Here is a 23,192-nt window from a genome sequence, read left to right as displayed (position 1 = left end):
GCAGCAGCAGGTGGGCTTCTCCATGGGAAGGAGCTGGGCCAGCTCCAGGGTCAGGGGTCTGGCCCTCCCTCTGGGCTGGGGATGCTTATGGTGGGCAGGCCAGGGGGAGAGCTGGCCCATCGTTTTCATAAGCTATTCAGAGGAACGTGAAACCCCATGATACTGGAGTCTTTCTCTGAAAAGCTTTTAATTTATTTAATACACAATTAATATTTGAATACATTCTCACCAGAAAAAGTCAGACCATACCAAAACACAGGGCGCAACCAAGAAAGGTCCTCCCCTGACGCCCCACAGTGCTAGACCCCTCCCCAGAAGCAGCCACTGTGATCTGTTTGGGGTTTGTCCTTCGAGAACTCTCTGTACACGTGTGTGTACACACAGAAGTACACAGCTGGGGAGTTTTTACATAAACGGGATAACGATGGGTATATTACACTTCACTTCCCACCCCTCACCTCCCCCACCACACCCCCATTTAACAGCTCAGCTCAGCAATCCATCACAGGCTCTGGGACTCTTCTCAGCAGTGTCTCTGGTGTGGTGGCTCTTGGGGCAAGAGAAAGAAACATGTTCACATCACATAAGAGCATCTTCCTTTTCTTGGGCCCTCCACAAGCCGCAGCCCAGTCATGCCCACCCTACCCTGACACACACACTCTGACAGGGGTCTGAATTGAGGAAACCCTCCCCAGCTCTTGACCTGCGTGGCAACCCCTGAACTCCCAAGCACTAGGGTGCCGAGGATCTGGGGCCTCCTTCGGCTCCAGGGAAGGCATTCCTCGGCCCCCAGGAGGCCCTCCCTGGAACCAGAGCGGGGACGGGCACTGGAAGGCGGTGTCACCACTGAAAGAGTTGTGTGCGTTTGTACCTTTATCCTGAGTGGGAGTCCAAAGTCTTCCCTCAGTCCCAAAGGCTTCCAAAACCCTAAAAGATTAAAACCACAGTTGTAAATTGATTACTTCTTAATGGGAAAGAGCATAGTAGTCAAAATAATTCAGTTCTTTCTAGAGCACTTTCTAATGTACAGTTGCAGGCTCCAGAGTCCTGCTTGGGAATATGGTGGCCCCAAGCTTAGGGCTGGGGACAGGGAAGAGGGAGGAAAGGAGGGAGAGAGAGGAAAAGTTAAAGACAAGATGAGGAGTGAAGCAAGTGAGCAACCCAAGTGTCCCCCCAAAATCCAGGTCCTTCCTGGAACCTCAGAATGTAACCTTATTAGATAGGGTTTTTGTAGCTATTTACTCTTCATGACTGTAGTTTTGTAGTAATTAAGTTAAGATGAGGTCATACTGGAGTGTGTGGGCCCTTAATTCAACATGACTGGTGTCCTCATACAAAGAGAACAGACACAGAGGTCCCAGAGGGGACAAACGCCACGTGACAATGGAGGCAGGGGTTGGAGTGATGCATCTGCAAGCTAGGGACCCACAGGACTGCTGGCAAGCACCGGAAGCTAGGAAAGAGGCAGGAGACAGCCTCAGTAACCAACCCTGCCAACACCTTGATTTGGGAATTCTAGCCTCCAGAACTGTGAGAGAATGCATTTCTGTTGTTTAAGGCACCCAGTTTGCGGTACTTTATTATGGCAGTCCTAGGACCCAAACACACCAAGATAAGATGACAAAAAGCGGAGCTCAACAATGGGTTCTGGGGAGACCCTGAAGCCCCCCCCGCACCACAGTCCCCGGCTGTCAGTAACTGAAAGGGCCAGATGGCTCCGGGTCAAAGAGTCTGCACCATGTCCTACCCTAGCTGGGGCTGTGCTCTCTCAGGTGTGCAGGCAGCTCTCAGCCTGGAGAGATTTCCCCTAGTAAACAGCAAAACCAAACACATGTTCCCCTCCAGGCCCCGCGTCACCTGCCACTTGGCAGTGAGAGCCGTCAGCCCAGCCCCTGGCTGGCAGCGCTGACAGGCGCCCATCTGCTCCGGAAGTGCCCGGCCTGGGTAAACACAGCCGGGCTCTGCCTCTCACTGTCGGACCAGCCGGGCCAGGCGGGCCGTGCAGGAGCCCTGGGCCTCAGGCCCCCTCAGGGTCGCTTTCTACCTCAGGCTGGCCACGGCCAGCTGCCCCTACTGGAATGGCATCCCTGGAAACTGGGAGGGAAGACACAAGAAAGGAAGAATGGCGGCTCAGCGCAGGACGTAGCCCCCTCCCAGGTCACTTCCTTGAACCCCTCCCTGCTGGGCCCAGGGTCACTGCCCCCGCCCACTTGCCCTCCCCTCCTCGCTCACGCCCACATAAAGCCATCTGCCACCCTCGCCCCCCGGCAGGCACCACAGCCTGTGACTCAGCGCCCAGCCCTGAGGCTGCTCTGTGGGTGGCCGTGCCGGAACCTTGGTGGGGAGGGAGGTGCTGGGAAGGGGGCCCGGGGTTGGTGGGGAGGGGGGAAAGACACGTGCAAACCCCAGGTGGCCTTTCCCTGAGCACCAAACCCTGACCACACTGCCTTCATCCGGTTCTTAAAGCAGATGACTCTCCAGCAGAGGTGTTGCCTAAAACGTAATAGTCTCGTTAAAATGCACCTAATTCAGTTCCTTTTTTTCCTCCCAGTTCCACCAGCTGTTCTTCAGGTCCTGACCCTGGGCCCAACCGGGACCTATTTCTCTAGTGTATTCCACCCTCACCTCATGGGCCACCCCCAGCCCCTTGCAGCCCTTGGAACAGCATATTCACCCCATGCGCCCTTGGGTGGATACATTCCCGCGAAGGGATTAGAGATTTCCTGTCACCTCCCTGCAGACTTGAGCAAGGAGCTTGACCCCAGTGCTCATTCCAAAGGAAGAGCGGTGATGGTGAGACTGTAGGTGTCATTCTGAGGAAGGAATAAGTGAGGGTGGAGAATGTCACCCCTACCAGCGGCAGGACAAGGGGCTGGTCCTCGCCCTGCGCACCTTGGGAAGGTGGCTCCAGGTCTGCTTCTGAGTCAGGAGCTCTTTACGTGTGTGTTCTTTTCCCTCAAAGGGGCTTGGACCCTGGAACTTGGCTCCGGAGGAAAAACCTGGAGGCTGGGCCTGCCCCACAGCTGGAAGATTGGGATTTGCGGCCCAGCCCCAGCCCGGGGTTGAGGATAGGGGTGGAGGATCCAGCCCCGGAAGACCTGAGTTCCCAGCCCGCAAGAGCCTGCTTGGGGCATCTGTCTCCACTCACTCCTGCTGAGCCTCCTTCCAGAGGGTCCAGCCTCCTCCAAGGCTCTCGTAAGCTGCGTGGAGATTTAGCCACCTCGCCCCAAAGCTGAACGGAGCCCTCGGGATTTGGCCCTCGTTCCCTTCCTTACCTGGCGGCCCCCTGGAGTCTGTCTGGGGATTCTCTTACACAACCAAGCAATGGTGCCCTGTCTTCTTTTCCCAGCCCTGTTCCCTCCCAAACAAGCTACAGCCTCCTTTCATTTCGTAGTGGTTGTTTTACTGCTGGTAACCACAAGGAAACGGATCGGGCCTAGCAAAAGTAAAGAATCCTGGAAAGCTCCAAGAAACCTCAAACTTGTAGCAGGAAGAGTATGAATGTGTTTAAATTCTAGCTCTGCAGCCACGTGTAAACTTGAGCAAGATACCTACCCTCTCTGTGCCTCGGTTGCTTCAACTCCAAGTGGGGATTAACATGAGTATCTGCCCCAAAGGGCAGCTGTGAAGGTTTAATGAGGCAGAGAATTGTGAAAATACACAATCTGAGATAGTTAGTCTGGTTCCTTCCAAAGTGTACACAGTCTGCTAATAGTAAAAATTAATCATAGTCACATTCATTATTCATTTAGCACTTTTCTGTGTCGACGCAATGAGTGTCAGACACTGTCTGAGGATTTGCCTCCCATAAGTCTGTGTTCTTTCACCCCAGTCTTTCTTCCCACACTTTTTCAAGAGGCAGTTCAATGCCTCCAGAGGCGCGCCTCCCTCTCCCTGGGCACTGGGATATTTTCCAGGCTAATTGTCTCTACAGGAGAGTCTCCCAGGCACATATGCTGCTTCCCAGAGCAGGAAGGTGGGCAGAAAACAGCCCCAGCTGGAAAATCAGAGTTTGCATTTCCACACAACTTCTTCAGAATAATAGACTTGTAGAAAAAAAACAAAAAGGTCCACTTAGAGAGCAGCAAGCTATTTTGCCCGGGGTTCTCCCAACCTGCCCCATTTCACAGCTGCAGAAGTTGTGATACTTCCCAAGGCCACACAGCAAGTAAGCAGCAGAGATTCCACCAACACTGAGCACCTACAACATGGTAGGTACCGTATCCCCCACGGTAGGTTCTGTATCCGTCCACGTCGTAAACACCCATGGCATCCACGCCGTGCTCCCAGCTCTGGTCAGAGCACTGGAGAGGTAGGAACCGGGAATGGCATAGACATTCTATGGAGAGGAATCAGACCCCACACAAGTCCAAAAAGTCACTGCTGAGACTGATAAATGCTATGAAGAAAATAAATCTGGGTACCAGATGGAGTGGTGGGTGGATTTAGGGGAGGGGGGAGCCCTCTTTACCTACTGGAAGTCAGAAAGACCTCTGAAAAGTGACATTGAGCAGAGACTGAAAGATGAGACACAGGTATGTGAAGAGCTGGAGGAAGAGGTCTCCAGCTAGAAAGATGGCAAATGCAAAGGCCCTGGGGAAGGAGTATGTTTGGGCTCTTCCAGGAACAGGAAGGAGGCCAGTGTGGCTGGAGCAGCAAGAGTGATGGGCAGTGGAGGAGGCCAGGAGGAGAGGGAGGCAAGGGGCCTCATTGCCATTGGAAATGAGCCTGAATTTATTCTAATGGCAACGGGAAGCCATAGGAGGTTTTCTAAGCAGGGCAATGACCGTTATGATGTGTCGTGTACAAAGATCACTCAGGTGGCTGTGTGAAGAATGGATGGAAGGGGGGCAAGGAGCCGTGAGGAAGCTTTGGTGGCCTGGACCTCCGGGCCAGCTGTGGGGATGGAGGGAAGAGGAAGGCAGATAAACACCTGATACTAGCACATGTGAAGCACTGAGCACTGGCCTGGCATGCATCAGGGATACTCAACATAGAGTTGGGGGCCCAAGAAGAAGGGGTGCTGGTGGCTAGATGTGTGGCCAGGGTTAGGAGACGGGGGGAGCAGTGACAAGGAGTTGGGGGCCTGCCTTTCCTGGGCTTAAGGCCACAGGAGGCCAGCAGGCCTGGGTGGGACCCTGAAGGCACAAACTCTGGGGATCCCACATCCTCCTTTCAGTTCCCTAATGCGTATGATGTCTTTCTCTTCTTAAAAGGCCATTGTCAGAGGCACTATTTGTGACATATCAGTGTTCCAGAAATAAAAACCTGGAAGCAATTAGAATAAAAAACAGCTTACTATATTCATTTTTGTATTTCAAAATTTTGTTTAACTTGTACATACACGTGATAAAAATTTCAGAGTACAAGAGCATATAGCAAGAGATAACTCTCCCTCCACCCCATCTTCATCCCTAGAACATATTCTGTTATCTATTCTTTTTAATTTTTCCAGAAATATTTTCAGCATATACACACATATATATTACACATTAAACATGGAAATAGCATAGTATAGTGTTTTGTATCTTGTTTTCACCAAGCCATATTTCTTAAAGATCATTTCATATTAGTCCATGAATCACTATTTCATTCTTTTTAGTGGCTGAATGTTACACCATTACAGAGCTGTATCATATAGGAAAGTAGGTATTTAGATGATTTCCAGGTTTGGCTAATATAAGCAATGTAGCAACAAACATCTTCATATGGAGGTCTTCGGCATTTCCATTGGATAAATTCCTAGAAACGGAATTTCTAGCTCAAAGGACAATTACATATTTTTCTGTTTGAATAAGTATTGACAAATTGCTGTTTAGAGCAGTTGGACTAACTCACTCCCCACTCTCACCCCCAGCTGACCCTGACAGCATCCCTTTCACAATGTCAATACAAGTCATTGTCCAAATGTTTCATTTTTGCTGATCTCACCACACCTGACAACTTGCATGTGTTAAGTGTAAGCCCACCTTCATTGGTGTGGTGGGTGTTATCACCCTCATTCTGCAGTTCGGACAGCTTAGTTCACTCACCCCAGGACAAAGCCAGTGTCCCAGCACTGCTGTGAACCACAGAGATGACAGAAAGCACGGCTGGGAACAGAATAGGCAAGGCCAGGAGTGGGGAAGCTGAGGCCAGGCAAGGGTGTGGTTGCCTAAGCAGACACTCAGGCTCTGGCAATCAAGATGGGGAAAGGAGACATACAGGTCAGAAGCCAAGAGACCAGTCAATGGTCAGGTCTATAAACCCGCTCCACCAGGACCAGGGACACAGTGCTGCCTCTTCTGCGCTCATGCCTGGGCCAGCCTGAGCCCCGGATGTGGGCGTCAATGAGCCATATTAGGGTTAAGGGAAATAGGTCAGTCACTTGCTGGAGGAGTAGCAAATTTAGGAGCAGAGATGAGAGTGGATGTTGACATCTGGGACTAAAGCCCCAAGTTTCCTTTCTTCCTACCATGAACAGCTTGGCAGTCGCAAAGCAGGAAGATGCAGTCTCCATTAAAATTGAGAGAGAAAAGTCCCTGTCAATAAACCACAGTTGCCAAATGAACCTAAGTTTAGCATCACACTCTAAGCCTGTTTGGGAGCCTCTTGACTTTTCTAATGGGCTCCACTTCCGTGAACTCAAGGTAATGGAATCAGCTTCAGAGAAAACAATGTTCTAAATAAAGAAATGCAATCAGAGCTGCTGACCTCCAACAGAAGACTCTTCTCGTAGGCCTTGGACTTGAAGTAAGGAATGTGTGCTTTGAGAGGGCGTATGTGTATGTGTGTGTAAAGATTATGAATTTCAGGCGTGACTGAAACCACAAAGTCCTAACATGTTACTAAGGCTGGCCTATTAAACAAACAAACAAAAACTTAAAAAAAATATTTAGAGTAAGGAGGGCAGGGAAACCTGACTGTTTTGAAACTGACATTAGGGCCCATCCAGGTATAGGGGGTATTATTCAGAGACAGGATGCCCAAAGGAGTGGGTTTCCAAAGACCCCCTCCCAGACTCATGGCACAAGCCTGGGCAGCAATTTGAAAACATGGAATGTTCCAAGGTGGGCAAGGCAAGACTCCCAAAGCAGGCTTATCCTAGAAGCTTGTGTCCATAAGGAGAGCGCTTGCTGAGCTATGAAGGTCAGAATCAGGCAACCATGAAGGCCTTCAAGGGGGTCCTAGGGTATCAGCCCAGAGAAGCCCAGAGTGTGGTCTGTGGCTGGCAATGACTGTCTGAGATACTGGAGTTTCCAGTTGTTCATCCTTCTGAGTGAAGATGGTCTCTACTCCTACTCCAATTTTCTGGAAATTTCCATGGTCTTCCATACTGCCTATCCATCCATCCCATCCATTCCACTGTCTCAAGCAGTCCGTAAAAAAACCATTTTTTGAGGCTATGACAAATCAAAGACCATGCTAGGCACCATGTGGGATACAGAGTAGGGCACAAATGGTGGTGGAACGTTGGCAGTGGGGACTCTTACACAAGGTCATGGGGAGTGTAGGTAGGTGTAATCACTTTGGAAAACAATTTGGCACAATTTGCAAAGTTGAACTTGCACACCAATAACCTAGCAATTAATTCCTCTCCTAGCTATATACCCCTCAAACTCTTGCAGCTGTGTGAAAGACATGTATAAGGATGTTCAAAGAAGCATTGTTCAAAATAGTAAAATTATGAAAAACCCAGATGTCTATTACCAGGAGAAGGAACACTTTGTGAATTATGGTCTGTTCCACAATGTACTATTATGCAGCAGTGAAAATGAATGAACTATAGTTATATGCAATAAGATGAATGCATCTTAGAGACAAATGATGAGTTTCTATTTTTTTTGTTGTTGTTGTTGTGGGGCTTTTTTTATTATTTTATCACTAACAATTTTTCCAGCTTTATTGAAATATAATTGACATATAACATTTTGTAAGTTTAAGGTGTACAACATGGTGATTTAATACACATATATTTTGCAAAATGATTATCAAGATAAAGTTAGTTAACCGCATACATCACCTCACATAACTACAATTGTGTACTGGCGGGTAAGAAAATTTAAGGTCTACTCTCTTAGCAACTTTCAAGTGTATAACACAGTATTGTAACTGTAGCCTCTACACTGTATATTAGATTCCCCAGTGTACCACCGTTTATTTATCCATTTACCTACTGGAAAATATCTTGGTCGCTTGTAAGTTTTGGCAGTTATAGAGTATCTGTAAACCTTCATGTGCACATTTTTGTGTGGACATAAATTTTCAATTCATTTGAGTAAATACCAGCTAGTAGGACTGGTGAGTTACTCAGTATGCCTAGTTTTCTAAGAAACTGCTGAATTGTCTCTCAAAGTGGCAGTACCATTTTTGCATTTCCTCTCTTTGAATGAGAGTTCCTGGGGCTCCACACCCTCCCCAAGACTTTGTGTCGTCTGTGTTTTGGATTTTGGCTATTCTAATAGGTGTGTAGTTGTAGCTCATTGTTTTAATTTGCAGTTCCCTAATGACACATAATGAGGTATCTGTTCAGATCTTTTGCTCATTTTTAATTTTTCAGGTTACTTTCTTATTGTTGAGTTTTAACTGTTCTTTGTGTATTTTTAAAAACAGTCCTTTATTGGGTATTTCTTTGCAAATATTTTCTCTCAGTCTGTGGCTTGTCTTCTCTCTCTTTTGTAGAGCAATTTTAATTTTTAATGAAGATCAGCTTATCAATTATTTCTTTCATGCATCGTGCCTTTGTTGTTGTAAAATGATGAGTTTTTTTTTAATGATGAGTTTTTAAAAAGCGAGTTTCAAATTAACACAACTTTGTAAATCAACTATACTTCAATAAAATAAATTTTTTTAAAAAAGAATTTTAAAAGCAAGTTTCAGAAGACTACATATACTGTATCATTTTTTTCTAAAGCTTAAAAACAAGCAAAGCTAAATAACATTTTCTAAGGAAATCAAACAAATGTATCTTAAAATTTTTTTAGAGCCAGGAATACTGACCATAAAATTTCAGATAGTTGTTACCCCTGGGGGCAGACAGGTTATGGGACAGGGGAGAACCCCACCTGTAGGGTCAATGATCTAGTTCTTGGGCCACATAGGAGGTATCAAGTGTTTGTTTTATTATTACATTTTATTCATTGCATATGTTCTTTGATCAGAAATACATAGTAAACATTTTCACGGCAATAACTCCTGGTCTGAAGGAGACTGCCATTTATACGAGAAAATAGAAACACAGACCCCAAAAAAGGCATTTCGTATGTCATAGTACAAGAAAGAACCTTATGAATGACCATACTTGTTTGGACTCTTATCGCAAGTGACTGAAACCAAATTCAAACTATTTCAAGCAAAAGTAAGTCGTAAGTAAATAATAAGTAAGTAAGCAAGTCTGGCTTGTTAATTGAGGTGAGGCCAGGACCAGGAACCCTAAAAACTCGAATAACAAGCGACTCACTTCCTCACTCTCTCTGCTTCTGTGTGTTGGCCTCATTTTCTCCCACTTTGGATGGGTAGCTTGAGGACCTTCCTTCTGGTGAGGGAAGGAGAATAAGGGATGCAGATACTGCCAGCCTGGCTTGCATCATGCACCACGTCAGTTTGGCAAACCCAAAGGAAGGAGAGATGGGTTTTTCTCCCTATGTTCCATTCACAAAATCCCAGGCAAGGATTCCAATTGGCCTGGTTTGGGTCACAGGTCCATCCCTGGGCCAATCACAGTGGCCAGGAGAAAGGGTATTATGTGATTGGAGGCCTCATCAAATCTCAGGGAGCAGAGGAGGGGCGGGCTACTCAGAGAAAAGGAAGTCCTATCGTCAGAGGGAGCAACGGAAAGGATGACAGGACAGACAAACATGACAGATGTCCACTCCCAAGGCTCAGGCAGCAAAGGGAATAAGAGTCGGGGAGTGGGGAACACAGTGAGGCGCTTTGGAAGAGAAGGTCCTAACGTGCAGGCTGAAGAAAGGGCAGAACTTGAGGCCTTAGGGAGGGAGGGAGGCTCCTGCAGACCCTGGAGGCTGGAGGCTGGCTGTATAAGGCAGGGATGGCTCTGGGTGATCCTGCGGGAGCCATTTTAATTGTCCTGTGGGCTGGTCGGCTCCAGGGTGTAAAAACAAACCTTGATGGGAGGGATTCCCTGGGAATGGAAAAAAGGTAAGCAAAAGGCAGAACACAGGATGTTGCGGAAGCCCAGAGGACGCCCACACACAGGGGTCGGGCTGAGTCAAGCGGACGTCTGGGGCCGTGGAGGGGGCAGGTTGGAGGCAGCTGGGAACAGAGCACCGCTCAGGGCCAGGCGCTCTTCCCTCTAGAAGGAGTTGCCTCGAAGGATGGTTTCCAGCCCGGCCGATCTGGTTCACCACCCCCAGACCGCAGCCCTCAGGAATCCCACGCCAATTGCGCCAGAGGGGTGGCCCTCGGTGTGGGGACCAGGGCCCAGCAGGCCGGGGCGGCCACGTTACTGGCCTCAGGAGTGGCGGGGCCTCCAGGCCCAAGAGTCCCAGCTTCAGAGAGGAGCAGGGGTGGGAGGCGGGTGCGAAAGCACGTCAACCCAACAATGCCATGCATGCCGCGGATCTATTATGAGTCCCGGGCTCTAGCGTTCGCCCTGGATTCGAATCCGTTTCGACACTTGATGAATATGTGACCTGGGCCACATGCTTCACTCTCTGAGTCTCAGCTTTCCAATCAGGAAAATACCCAGAACACAGTGTCGTACCTACCTGAAGGGCCGACTGTGAGGCTCAGGTGAGAAAAGGTTATCGTTGGCATGAGGCTCTGCATCAGTGTTTGCCATGGTTATAACATGACTTCCTAATTTAATCCCTGAGATGAGAGTTGTGAGCCCCCAACAGTGCAGACAGCCACACAGAGGCTAAATGACCCCATCCTGAGGACACTTTAGAAGGCGCTGTACAGTCCATTTGAAGCACTTCCCCACTCCTGGGCCTTTGCTTATGCCATGCCCCGACACTTGGAAGATGCTTCCCTTGGATCCTACATAGCTGGCTCCTTCTCATCCAGGTTTAGGATAAATGTCATCTCCTCAAAGAAACCTTCTCTGATCACCCTAACTAAAAAAAGTAAACTCCCTGTCCTCCATCCAATTACTCTCATTTATGCTCTTCCTTTCATTATTACCCTCTTATATTAACTTATATATTTTATTTGCTTATAACCTGATTCCCCTCTGGAATATAACGTCACTGAGTACAGACACCTATTTCACCACCGTATCCCTAGCCTAGCATGGCACATTGACTGGTGCTTACATATTTGTGGAGTGAATAAATGAAGAATACCCTGGTAACACTCAGGCCATGCATTTCAACTAAGGCTCACAGAGGTTCCCTTACGTCTCCCATGGCCTTATTTACATCTGGCTTCTCAGAGCTCCTGGCTTTGAGGCCCTGGTTCAAGTCCAGCCATGGAGACACCAGAGCCAGGCACCAACTCCCCCACAGCAACCTCGTCTTCCCTGGGGTTCATGTGGTTCACCCAGAACCTCTGTGTGGGGCTGGGGCTGGCCAGTTGGAGCTTAGCTAGAACATCCATCAGTCTATCAATAAACATTTGCAGGGCTTCCCTGGTGGTGCAGTGGTTGAGAATCTGCCTGCCAATGCAGGGGACACGGGTTCAAACCCTGGTCTGGGAAGATCCCACATGCCGCGGAGCAACTAGACCCGTGAGCCACAACTACTGAGCCTGCGCGTCTGGAGCCTGTGCTCCACAACAAGAGAGGCCACGACAGTGAGAGGCCCGCGCACCGCGATGAAGAGTGGCCCCCACTCGCCGCAACTAGAGAAAGCCCTCGCACAGAAACGAAGACCCAACACAGCCAAAAATAATAAATAAATAAATAAATAAATATTTTTTTTAAAAAAAGTTATAAATAAATAAATAAACATTTGCAGAGTCCCTCGCTACCTGCCTTTGGGAAGTGTCCTGGGTTGACCTGGGGAGACAAGGCCTGTTGGATGTCCTCCTTGGCCGCTAACCTGAAGCCTTCTCCATGGCACCTACTGGGTAGTATCATGCCTAAATGTTTAACCCTGAATGACAATTTATGATTCCATGCTGAAAAATGTCACTGAGCTACAAGCCTGACACTCCAGTTTGCTGATCGGCATGAGCTTCTCTCCCTGCAAGTCAGTGTTTTTCAAGGCATGGTCTATGGCCCATCTATAACAAATCATGAGCTGCTTGTCGGGGTGGGGGGAACTACACAGGCTCCTAGCCAGCCTGGACCTGCTAGATCGGAATCTCTCTGCAGCAGGTTTTGGAGTCGGCACTTTTCTTTAGAGTAAATAACTGGGGCAAGATCGCATAACTAGTGAGTGGTGGAGGAGAACCAGACCCAGGCATTCGGGCTCCAGAGCCTGTGCTCCTAACTTTTGTCCAACGGTACCTCTCCATTCCCACAGGCCCACCGCCGCCTGCCCCAGCAGAGACTCGGCAACAGTTGTCTCTCTAAGTTCCATTTGCACCCTTCCAACGAGCAGGTCCAGTCCCCCTGATGATGGCCACCTCCATCCTTTGGCAAAGTCTGTTGTGAGCACGCAGGTCGGTCTGTCTCCCCTACAAGCTCAGAGGGTGAACAGTTACGTGGGTCATTTCTGCACCCCTGGAAGCCCAGACAGGGGCTGGCCCAGATTGACTCCAGTCTCTGTGGGTTGCAAAAAAGGATATATTCACCCACCCAATACTTCTGTGCCTACCATGTGCCAGGCCCTTTGTGGGCACTCAGGATGCAGCAGTGTAAAACCAAACAAAAATCCCTTTCCCCCAAGGAGCTTATATTTTGTGGGTGAAATGTACAGGTGAAGTGATAATGGCCCCTGCAAGGTCTGCTGGGAAGTAAATGAAATAAACTGTAAGTGTGGAGAGAAAGGTAAGAGCTCTGGGGACTGAAGCAATCAGGGAGGGCTTCCTGTAAGAGGCTTCATTGGCATCACCTTCCTTATTGTTGAAATCACCTAAGATAAGTCTGTTGAAGACTTGGATTTTCTCTGTAGAGCCTCACTCCCAGTGGCCAATGCTAAGGACGTGGTGTATCAGGCACAGTTCCCACAGTTCAAAGCACCTTGACCAGGGTCTGCAGGGAAAGTGTGGGGGTAGGAGGAATGAGGGTGGAGAGTCAGAGGGACACTTATTAGTAGTAACGTTATTTTGAGTGAAATCTTTGTTCTGGAATCCAATCCCAACTGTTTCTCTTGGGTTGCTGTGAGGATTAAATGCTTAACTCAGACAAAGGAGGAGAGGTCAATTAATGGACGGCATTGTTGCTGTTTTGGGTAGAAAACACTCTCAGTAGTCCCAGCTCATCTACCTTAGTGGGCAAGAGGGAAAGGTAAGAGATGGTCTGGGAGCCTCAGATTATGTGGGGCCTTGCAGACCATGGTGAGGAGAATGGATTTAATTCTGAGATGGGAAGCCATTGGAGGCTTTTAAGCAGGGCGATGATGAAAGATCATTGGCTGCTTGAAAAATGAACTGTTGGGAGGATAGGGTAGAAACAGAGACCAGTTAGGAGGCTACTGCCAAGGTCCAGGTGAGGGACAGTGGAGGCCTGGATGAGGGTAGTAAAAGAGGAAATGTCTTGGTGAACACACATGAATTTTGGATGTGTAAAGTGCCGCAGGGGCGGGGCACAAGGGAAAGACGAATCAAGGAGGACCTCAGGTTTTGGGTAGGTAAATGGGGGTGCCATATTCTCAGATGGGAAAGGTAGAGGAAGAGCAGGGTTGGGAGACAAAATCAAGAGTTCTGGCCTGCTTGTGTTGGGGGTGGTGGCTGAGTAATGCCCCCCTAATGATGGAACCTGTGAATGTGTGACCTTACATGGCAGAGGGACCTTGCAGATATGATTAAGTCGAGAGTTTCGAGATGGGGAGATAAACTTGAATTATTTTGGTGGGCCCAGGGTCAACCCAAGGGGCCTTATAAGCGGAAGAGGGAGGCAGGAGAGTCAGAGCTATTCAGCGTGAGAAGGACTCAACCCACCTTTGCTGGCTTTGAAGATGGAGGAAGGGAACCTTAAGTCAAGAAATGAGACAGCCTCCAGCAGCTGAAAAAGGTAAGGAAATGGCTTCTCCCCTAGGGCCTCTAGAAGGAACATGTTCCTGCTGACACCTTGCTTTTAGCCCAGTAAGACCCATTTTGGACTTCTGACCAAGTTCTCTCCTACCTCTCTCTCTCTCACCCACTAAGTTCCAGTCCCAGTAGCATTCATGAATCCTCAAACAGGCCACACCGGTCCTAGCCTCAGGACCTGGAACATTCTTTCCATGATTCATACATGTCTGACTCTTTTTGATCATTCCACCATTACTTCAAATGATGCCGCCTCAGCAAGGCCTTTCTGGCCTCCAGCTATAATTGCTCTCCCTTCTCCCCAGCTCCTACCACACAGGCTGGCTTTGCTGAGTTTATTTGTGTATTACCTGTCTTCCCCACTAGAAAGAAGATCCATGACGGCAGGGAACTCATTTACCTTGTTTACCACTGAATTCCTAGTACCTGAGCCAGTGCCTGGCATGTAGTAGGTACTCAATAAATTAAATAAAAATGAATGTTAAAAAAACAACAAACAATAAATGTTGGCGAGAATGTGGAGAAAAGGGAAACCTCATACACTGTTGGTGGGCATGTAAATTGGTGCAGACACTATGGAAAACAGTATGGAGGTTCCTCAAAAAAATAAAAATAGAACTACCATATGATTCAGCAATCCCACTCCTGGGTATATACCCGATGAAAATGAAAATACTAATTTGGAAAGATACATGCACGCCAGTGTCCACAGCAGTATTATTTACAATGGCCAAATATGGAAGCAACCCAAGTGTTCGTCAACAGATGAATGGATAAAGAAGATGTGGCACATATATTTAAAACTCAGCCATTAAAAAAAAGTGAAATTTTGCCATTTGCTACAACATGGATGGACCTGGAGGGTATTATGCTTAGTGAAATCAGACAAAGACAAATATGGTATGTTATTACTTATATGTAGAATCTAAAATATAAAACAAACAAATGAAGATAACAAAACAGAAACAGACTCACAGATATAGAGAACAAACTAGTGGTTGCCATGGGGAGAGGAATGGGAGGGAGGCAAGATAAGGGTAGGGGGTTAAGAGACACAAACCACTATGTATAAAATGAATAAGCAACAAGGATATATTGTATAGCACAGGGAATATAGACCATATTTTATAATAACTTTAAATGGAGTATAATCTACAAAAACATTGAATCACTATGTTGTCTACCTGCAACTAATATCATATTGTAAGTCAACTGTACTTTAATTTTAAAATAAATAAAAATGAATGTGATTTAGAGAAGAAAAAAAAAGATAGTCCTTGGTTTATGGCCACAGAAATCTAGAGTCTGAATGTTATCAACCAACTCCCCCTGAATTCACTGAGCCTATTATGTATTATTTCCTGGGAGGCAGATGGGGAGAAGCCAGCCAGGAGCTCACAGCCCAGAAGGAACTCATGGAAGGGAAGGGAAAGGAAGGGAAGGGGAGGGGAGGGGAAGGAAGGGCAGGGAAGGCTGAGAACTCAAGTACAAGGCCCTCTGGTAAATGTCCAAGCAGATTGAGTAGAGTCCCAGGAGCTCAGCGAGGACTGGCTCCGTCCACTTAGGAAGAAGGAGGAGGAGGAGGAGATGCGATTTCAGGGGCTGGGGGTCCGAGGGCTGGGGAGAAAGAGAAAGCTCTCTTAGCTCTTTCTGAGAAGGCAAGTGTGGTTAATTCAAGAAAATTCTGTCTGAGGAATATAAACAGCCTAAGAGCCAACTTTTGCACCAAGCGGTTTGCAATCCAGCTGTGGAGAAGAGCACCAGAAGTGCCCAGCAGAGCCCTGGAGGGATGCAGTGCAGGGAACAGCTTCGGAACTTAGTTTGGGGTCAGGCAAGCCTAGGTCTGCGTCCCACTCCTGCCACTGACCGCTGTGCCTCAGCTTCCTTATGAGAATTTTACCTCCTTCACCAGGTTGTTGTGAGGCTTAAAGGAAGATAATAAATCTGAAGTGCTCAGCAGAGAGCCCTGCGCACAGTTTAAGTGCTCAGTAAAAGGCAGCCATTATTATTAAAATAAGTAGGTTGTTCACTGGGCGGGAATCAGTGTTTTTGAGATTCCAGGGGTGAGAGGGCAGGTTAGTGTACCTGGAGATGAATGTCTGGGTCATATATAATCCACCAACCTGTGTTTCTCCCGGTGGGGTGCCCGGCAGGCCACCCCAAGAGACTGTGAGGCAAAGGGTCTGTGGCAGGATCCAGAAATCGGAAGTTTAACAACCCCGCCTCCCCACCCAGTGACGTCAGGCCACTCAAGGCCAAGAACCATTGCTTCAGCGGGGCCACGCTCAGGACAGACTCCCCTGGTTTTTGCCTTTCAAAGCAGTGTTTGGATGACTTTCTCATGGAGGCTGAGTGCCTTAACCCTGCCTTCAGTTTCCCGGAGCTGGGGCCTTCCATGTGCAGTCAGAGACACACCTGGTTTGTGGACCTCTGAGGGCTGGGGCTCAAGGAGACCTTCTGAATAAGGATGCGGTTCAGAAATCTACAGAGACTTGAGCTGCGGGGAACACCAGCTCACTCTGCCTTCTGCTTGGGGCCCCCCATAATTCTACCTCCTGAGCTCCTTTGCAACCTAACCCTGTAACCCCTAAACCGTTCCTTGTTTAATTTTTCTTCGCGGCATTTATGACTATTCCACAGGCCGCTAGTCTTACTCATTGTGTTTAGTGTCTATCTACCTCCATTAGAATGTAAGCTCTCTGATTATAAGCTTTTGTTTGTTTATTTGCTGTTTTGTTCTGTTTTGGTCTTCTTTGTCCACGCTGTATCCTTGGGCTTAGAACTGCTGGCTGGCATACCACAGGCCCTCAATAAATATTCATTGAATGAGAGAATGAGTTGGACAGCTCTAATTCCTTCCTGCCCCAGAAGCTCCCAGTTCAAGAGACAGTACAAACCTGTGTCCCTTCTCCAGCCTTGTCACCAGCTAATCCTTGGGGCAGTGTTGGGGGTCGGGTGGCCTCTATTCTGGGCCTTTACAAGTTTTCCCCTCTCCCACGCCAGTGTTTTCTTTAATTGCCCCTCTTGTGAGAATAGAGAACATCGCATGGGGCAGGGGCTTTCAGAGCCGGCTAATTAACAGGCAGTCATTCCCTTTTCTGTCTTCCTCACATTCCTTTTTATGGGGCTGAGTGTATCACAGGAAGGCATGTGCAGCCTCAAGATACCCCTGTCCTATGTTTACATATATAGACAAAGAAATATTTACATACATGTTATTTTTATTTATACAAGTAATAATAGCAGCTGAACTTCACTGAGTGTTTACTGAGTGCCAGGCATTGTGCTAAGCATATGCATCTCCTTGTTTAACCCTTTAAACAACCCCATGAGGTCAGTGGTGTTATTACTGTCGTCCCACTTTACAGATGAGCTGCAAGAGCTTCAGTGTCTGATCCAGAGACACATATCTGAGTTTGAAGCCAAACAAGATGGTCTGACTCCAACATACCCCTCATTCCTAACTGCTACAATGACTGCCTCTCTCAAAAGGTGTGCTCATTATCAGAAAGTCAAACAATAATAAAGAAAGTAAACAGGGGGACTTCCCTGGTGGGCCAGTGGTTAAGACTCTGTGCTTCCACTGCAGGGGGCACGGGTTCAATCCCTGGCCGGGGAACTAAGATCCCGTGTGGCACAGCCAAAAATTTTTTAAAATAAATTTTTTAAAAAAGAAAGTAAACAGGGGGAGCTCCCCTCACTCCCCCAAAGAGGCTGCTGTAAGCTGATAATGCTTTTATACTAGGGAATTTCTTATACCAGCAGAATATAGGTAAGAATAAAAAGGTCTATATGTCTATAAAAACACACACCCATCTAGTTAAGTGGGTTTTTTCTTTTCCTACAATAGTAGTTCCAGACCTTTTGTTTCACTTAGTTTTTTCACTCTCTAATAATACATTTTGGACCAGATCTTTAAACTTCAATAAGTGATGCCTCCCCTCTTAGAAGCTGTAGGTTGATGTTCTGGCTGCCGAGGCTAAGGATGAAGTGATGTGATGAAGACAAATCTATGGAAGAGGCGAGAGGAGGTACATAACATGCTGGCCAGATCGCAGCTGGGCGAGTTTGGACTCTTACAGGCTTAGGAGCTGTCTTTAGAAAGGGGGGCTTGTTTGTTGTTGTTCTTGCTTTTTAGCTTAGGTAGTTCAGGGTACCATCCTGTTGGCTGAGAAATGAATAGGCTTCCCTGCCTGTATCAGAGGATCTCAAAGCCAAGCTCTCCTAGGCAGCCCCAGGTAACCTCTTGGAGACTGGGCTCAAGGGAGCCGAGGGGCTTCCATTCTAAGGATCCTTAAGTATTACTCCCATTACTCATCGCTCAGCTTCCAGGCATAGCTACTATGCTAGCCACCAAACTCCTGGCAGTAGTTCATTTAATCTGCAAAACCCTACCAGGTATTTCACTGCCCCCACCTTACAAATGAGAAACTGATACTCAGAGAAGTTAATAACCTACCCAGGATAGCACAGCTAGTAAGAGGCGGCACTGTGTCTTTCTCACTAAGGCCTCAAAGAATCGCAGCAGAAGGTTGGAGCTGATTGAAATCTTCTAACTCTGGCCCCTTCTTCCATATAAATGAAGCACACAGCCCAGGGCCCTAACAAAGTTGGCTGCAGGCCACACAGCAGGTGTAAGGAACTGACTGAGGTTCCGGTTTTTCAGACTCTATTTGTTATAAAAGACCTCCAGGGAAGTTGGTAGAACTGAATGGAGTAGAGTCAGTTCTGCATCCTGGTAGCCCAGAGGCATTGGAGTAACTGACTTCCTGAAGAGGATTTGCCCACAGCAAAACAAAATTAAGCCTTGTGTCAATATGAAGCCAGGGCAGGAGGGATCCTAATCTATAACTTCCTCCAAAGAAAAAAGTCCTACACCTGCCAAGGGGGGGGGGGGGGGGTCAGCTGATAGAGCTGCCCCGAGAGGGAGTGTGGGGTGAGGGGATATTATTACTGGAAACCTAAGACACCAGAAACTCATCCTTCAAATAGACCCACTCACTCCAGCTGGCCATTTTTACCAACAGGGGCCATCCTTGAATCTGGAGCCCCTGATTAAATCCCTCCACCCCAATCTGCCAAAGCCACACGTATAGCCACCTAGAAGTACTTCTCCCCACAGTTTATTCTTTTCTGTTAAAAGCAAACAAAACCCTCTGCCCAAAGAGGTGTAGACTAGGATGTCCTTCAATAGGAGATCCAGATAAATAAATTATGCCAAATCCGTACCATGAAATGTTCTGAGGCCCCACCAAAAGAATAAAGGGCATCTGGAAGATAAGAGCACTGAGACTTACTAGTAAATGGAAGAAACGAAGTTGCAGAATGATAAGCAGAATACATAACTGAAAATATGGAAAAGATACAAAGAGTATCACAGCTTCATAAGGAAAAATTTGGAAAATACAGAAAAGTAGGGGGGATCAAACCCCCGCACAGACCTCCCACCCTGAAAAAAAGAACCCTTGTTAATATTTCATATATTTCTCTCAGGTCTCCTGGCTAGAAGTGGTCGTGTTACATCAGGTGGTGGTCAGCACACACTGGAGTGTGACCAGAGCTCAAATCCCAGCTCTTCCACCCCTACCTGGGAGAGCCTCACTCTGCGTGCCAATCTGTTCTGTGGAAGTCATTCCACCTTCCTGGGATGGTTGTATTGATTAAATGAGGCCAAATATGTAAAGCACTGAGTGCCTAGCAAACAGCACTCAATAAATGCAGCTGTCATTGTTATTTGTAACCTGCCATTTCCCTCAATATTTTAACATAATTGATTTTGAACATTATTCAGAATCTTTGAAAACGTCACACGTGATGGCTGCTGAATGTACCGATTTCTTCACCATTCTCTTAGGAGAAATGTTTTGGCTGCTTCCATTTTTACCTCCGTATAAATAGCTCTGTGATGAACACTACTGTGAGTAGAGCTTTACGTCCCCTATGTTTTGAAGATTTTCCTTAAGATCATTTCCCAGAAGTGGAATTACTAGGCCAAAGGGTAATCACCATTTTCAGGCTTCATCTGCACAAGGCCTGATTGCACAAAGCGGGCCTTATTTCCTAGACCTAACCTCCCCCACCTCCTGACCATCCCCAGAGCCTCCCTGCCCCCCACCAGGATGGCCTTCTGCTCCCCGGAGAGGACACCTGGCTGCCGCCACCTCCCTTGCCTCCTTCAGTGGCCGAGCTTCTCCCCTCTGCCCATGTAAATCCTCCCTGCTTTCAGTTCTTATACCTCTCCCTGGCCCACCCTGACTGCTGGGCCCTCGACCATCTCCCCTTCCTCTGGGTTTCCCAGCTCCTTGAATCTATAACCAAGTCCAGCCTGACTCACGGACCCTCTTTCCCTTTCAAGATTCAGATTTGGGTCCGTAACACCCAGACAGTAAGCTCCTGAGGTCAGGAATGAAGCCCTGGGCTCTTCTTCCTTCCCCTCTCAGCCCTGGAGTGAGCAGTACAGTGCTAGGATCTGAGTTCCCATTGGGCAAGATGTCTTCCTAGGGTCAGCTGTGGTCCAGGCTGGGCACTATGGCTGCAGGGACCTTCGGAGCTGGCTCCTCGCTCGGGGCAGGGAGAGGGAAACATAAATAATCGAGTGTAACCATGAAGGACAGGGGTTTTGATACAAGTTCATAATAGAGGAGAGAGAAGGGAGGGTGTCAGCTCAACCTGGTGGGCCCTGCTCAGGCTGTGAACCTTGTTGGATGTCTTGCCGTGTGACCCTGAACAAGTCATTTAACCTCGCTGAACCTGGATGCCCCCTTCTGTACCAGGCTCTCTTCATTGGGATGTAGTGAGGTTAAATCAGTTATTCAGGTGAACTTGCTTAGCCAGAGGTATGCAGCAGGTGCTCAATAAATGTTTGCTCCTGGTGAGGGCTCAATACAGACTTGTGGATTAATAAAGGGACTGCACTGGCAGGGTGCTTGCAGCCATGGGACTCAAGCATCTCAGCAGGCCTGTTCTTCTCGCTTGGGGACTAGGTTGCTGGATGTCCATTTCTTCCACTGACGGGCGAGTTTCTTGCAGGTTCTGGCCAACTGGGTCTCCACACCAGAGTCTGGAGGGGTATGTGGAAGGGTTGGAATCATGCTTACAAGGAGTTTACTCGTGAATCACCTTTGCCTCCGGTGCAGTGCAGCAGTGGAATGGAATGTTGAAATGCCTCCTTTTACATCCATTTTCTGAACTCGTGGCAAGCCTGCTCCCATCCGGGCTGCAAATCCTCCCCGCCTAGCAGGCAGAACCTTGCATGAGGCCCAAGGAACAGAGGCTTCCGGGAGTGATGTCACTCAGAGCTCAAGGAACACCAAGGGCACCAAGTTGGGCTCTCCAGTTATTCATCCTCCCTGCAGTCAAGGCGGGCTCTGAGCAGGCCCATCCCTGCAACAGATGTGGCTCAAGGTTATGGCCAAGGTCAGGACTGTTATGTGTCCTTTAGTGGTGGGGTGGTGCAGAGATCACTGGCCTCAAGTTTGGATTTAAAGCTGAGAGAATCCTTAGACACCATCTAATTCAACCACCCTCCCCTTTGTAGAGGGGGAAACTGAGGCTCAGAAAGGTCAAGAGATCTGGCCAAACTCACACAGCTATGGCATGGGTTATAAAGCTAGGACTTGCTTTTTCCAAACCCCACAGTTACAAGAATTCTCATCAACCTCTGCTCTATCTGGGGTTACCTCTCAACCCACCCCTACCCCCATATACACCAATCACTATAATACTGATAATAGTGGTACCATCTATTGGATAAGCTCCTGAAGGAAGCACGGGGCTAAATGTTTAGGATGTATTGTCTAATTTAAACCTTTCAACACCTCTAGGAGTTAAGTAAAATAACTCCTTGCTAGTCCAAGTGTGGTCTGTGGCCAGCAGCAACAGTATCACCTGGAAGTTGGTTGGAAATGCAGACTCTCCAGCCCCAGGAGGAGAATTTGCATTTCAGCAGGCTTCCAGGTGATCTTAGGGACAATCAAGTTTGAGAAGCACCGCCAAAACTCATCGCACTTTAAAGACAGGAAATGAAGCATGGAGCAGGGGAGTGACTCCCACAATGTCCCACAGCAGGTCAGGGGCGGAGCCCTGGCTGGCGGAACCATGGGCAGTGCCCTGGCTCTGAAGTCTTGAGGTTTAGGAATGTTTTCCCACTAGTTCTAGGCCAGAGGAGGTAGGATTCCAGACCCCACCTGCCCCAGGAGCAAGGAAGTTACTGATAAAAGGAATATCCCAAGCATTTCACAAGGTACTTTCAAGTATATTATTTTGTTTTTACTTTATAACTTGTTAATTATCCCAACTTTACTAAGAAGAAACTGTACCTTGGAAGAGTCTAAGCCATTTGTACAAGACTGCATTGCTGGCCACTTCCAGAGTCGGGGCCCGACGCTTGTCTCCTTTACTCCGGAACCCAATCACTGTTTCTCCAAGCACAGAGTGGTATCCCAGTGGCAGGAGAAGTGACTGTAGGTGGAATACAGACGAAAGTCTCCTATTCGAATTGTCATATATTTTAATTTCTACTACAAAAAAACACAATTAGATTATTAAACCTCAGAGACTACTGTTTAAGACAAAATATGGGTTGGATTTTTGTTTGTTTGTTTGTTTGTTTAATGAGTCTCTGAAAAATCAATTTCAGGAATGATAGAGGAGGTGGTACTCAGATATTGCAAAGTCCATGAAGGTGGTAAAAGACTGGAGTGTGGGAAACAGCTCCAGGTACCACACAGTGGGGGGGGGGGGGGAGGGGGAGAGAAAACCAGCAGCCAGAGAGATCTCTACTCAGAGGCTGTAGATTTTTCACATAAAAAAATCTCCCCATGGCCTTCCCATCCTCATTGCCCCCAGAGTCTTAGTATGGAGCAAATACGATGCTCACTTAAGGGCACACACTCCCCATTTAAAAAAAAAGACCAAGTTTTACTAGCCATTTATCTTTCTAGCCAGAATCTCTATGGTGAAGCTGGAGGGACCACAAACTTGCTCCTTCTAACATCCTCCCACACCCAGCCCACTTCCTGTAGCTTTCAAGGATGCCCCATGCCCATCCAGGCCAGACTTGAAATGCTGCAGGGGGTAGGCTAGGAGTGGGGGTAAAAAATCCCCCTCCCATCCTT

General features: G+C 47.7%; 1 long non-coding RNA gene across 2 annotated transcripts in view; it reads right to left on the bottom strand.

The window, feature by feature from the left end:
- Positions 1-421: 421 nt before the first annotated feature.
- The window catches only part of LOC130705001 (uncharacterized), a 28,876-nt gene continuing 6,105 nt past the window's right edge, over positions 422-23,192 (bottom strand). Inside the window, exons 2-4 of one of the 2 annotated variants that reach the window (XR_009005581.1) lie at positions 22,395-22,536; positions 872-927; positions 422-549 (exon numbers count right to left, since the gene is read on the bottom strand). This is a non-coding gene — a long non-coding RNA (uncharacterized LOC130705001). Of the gene's footprint in view, positions 550-871; positions 928-16,070; positions 21,460-22,394; positions 22,537-23,192 lie in introns of those variants that run through there. The other variant, XR_009005582.1, reaches the window with a different exon arrangement.

The sequence above is a fragment of the Balaenoptera acutorostrata genome, chromosome 16 (genome assembly GCF_949987535.1).
Source record: "Balaenoptera acutorostrata chromosome 16, mBalAcu1.1, whole genome shotgun sequence".
Classification (NCBI taxonomy): Eukaryota; Metazoa; Chordata; class Mammalia; order Artiodactyla; family Balaenopteridae; genus Balaenoptera; species Balaenoptera acutorostrata.
The sequence above is the reverse complement of the archived record's forward strand: the minus strand, read 5'-3'. Positions and strand labels throughout refer to the sequence as shown.